This window comes from Mauremys reevesii, unplaced genomic scaffold (assembly GCF_016161935.1).
Source record: "Mauremys reevesii isolate NIE-2019 unplaced genomic scaffold, ASM1616193v1 Contig109, whole genome shotgun sequence".
In the NCBI taxonomy this organism is placed as follows: domain Eukaryota; kingdom Metazoa; phylum Chordata; order Testudines; family Geoemydidae; genus Mauremys; species Mauremys reevesii.
The window spans coordinates 140,548-141,759 of NW_024100726.1; the positions used below are offsets into that span (position 1 = coordinate 140,548).

The 1,212-nt window shown below is 56.8% G+C and overlaps 1 non-coding gene across 1 annotated transcript; it reads left to right on the forward strand.

The window, feature by feature from the left end:
- Positions 1-881: 881 nt before the first annotated feature.
- Positions 882-975, forward strand: TRNAI-UAU. The gene is made up of 2 exons: positions 882-919; positions 940-975. It is a non-coding gene; the product is annotated as a tRNA-Ile (tRNA).
- The last annotated feature ends 237 nt before the right edge of the window (positions 976-1,212 follow it).

Sequence of the window (1,212 nt, forward strand, 5' to 3'; positions counted from 1 at the left end):
TTTGCCTCGGGCTCCTAAATCCAGACACCAGAAGCTCTGTGGATGTGCCCCTCCCTTCACTGCACCTCACCCACAGCTGCTGTCCTGGGTCAGTGAAAACCCAGAGTTCACCTCTCACCTCCTGGGGGGAAAGCCCCTTTCTCCCTCCGCTGTCTGGCCACATTGCCGGCCACTTGCCGTTCCCCCCTGTCACCGCTCTGCTGGCCACCCTCTCTGCTCTGAGACGTCTTGTGGTCCCACCAGGAGCGGGGCAGGCTCCCTAAAAGGAGCGGCCACCAAAGCCCGAACAGTAGCCCCATCCCTGCCACTCAACACCACGCCCCTGCCCCACCCCTTCTCCCCAAGGACCTGCTCCTACGCTGCCTCTTCCCCCCCAGACCACCCCACTTCTTGCTCACTGCTCTCCGCCCCCTCCCCACCCTCACTTGCCCTTATGGTCATTACAAAGGGGCAAGGCAGAGCCCTCCCATTTTTAAAAGCCCTGGGGTGGTGTTCCCCCCTGTTCAGGCCCCCCTGGGGCCCTGCACTTCACACAGCTCTCCCTGATTTCAGCTGTTAGTGAGGGAGCCTCACTGCTAGTGCAGACTGGGCAGTTCCTTGCATGAGAGACACTGTCCCAAAGCAGGACTAATGCTTAGAGCTGGTTATCAGTGATTTCAGATCTGTTGGTCTGCAGCAAGACTCTCCACTGAGTCTTAACCAGCTCTGTTATTACACAGGGAAGAACAAAAGGGTCAAATGGGGCCTGGAACCCTTAAGAAGAATCCACCCCACCGAGTACAACACTTGTCGCTACCTGCTCTCAGCCCCACTGAGAATGTTTTGGGGTCACGCCTCGCCTGTATCAACCTAGGGGGTTTGGAGAATCACAATTTACAGATGCTCCAGTGGCGCAATTGGTTAGCGCACAGTACTTATAGGGCAGTGCTGAGAGGAGCTATGCTGAGGTTGTGAGTTCAAACCTCACCTAGAGCCCTGGTTTTCATTAGCCAAATGGCTTCACCCCCTTATTTGGCCCTGTGGAATGTAGAATTCTAGCCCTGGGACACTGAGGAGGGGAGGAGGCAGAAATGCCCCTTCACTTATTACCTCCTCTCCAGAGCGCAGATGAGCATCTACAATCCTTTCTCCCCCACCAGCCCCTGTGCCAGAATCCCTCAAGCAGAGCCTGGAGTCCTGCCCATCCTTGACCCCTGAGCCTGGAGGGAGAGG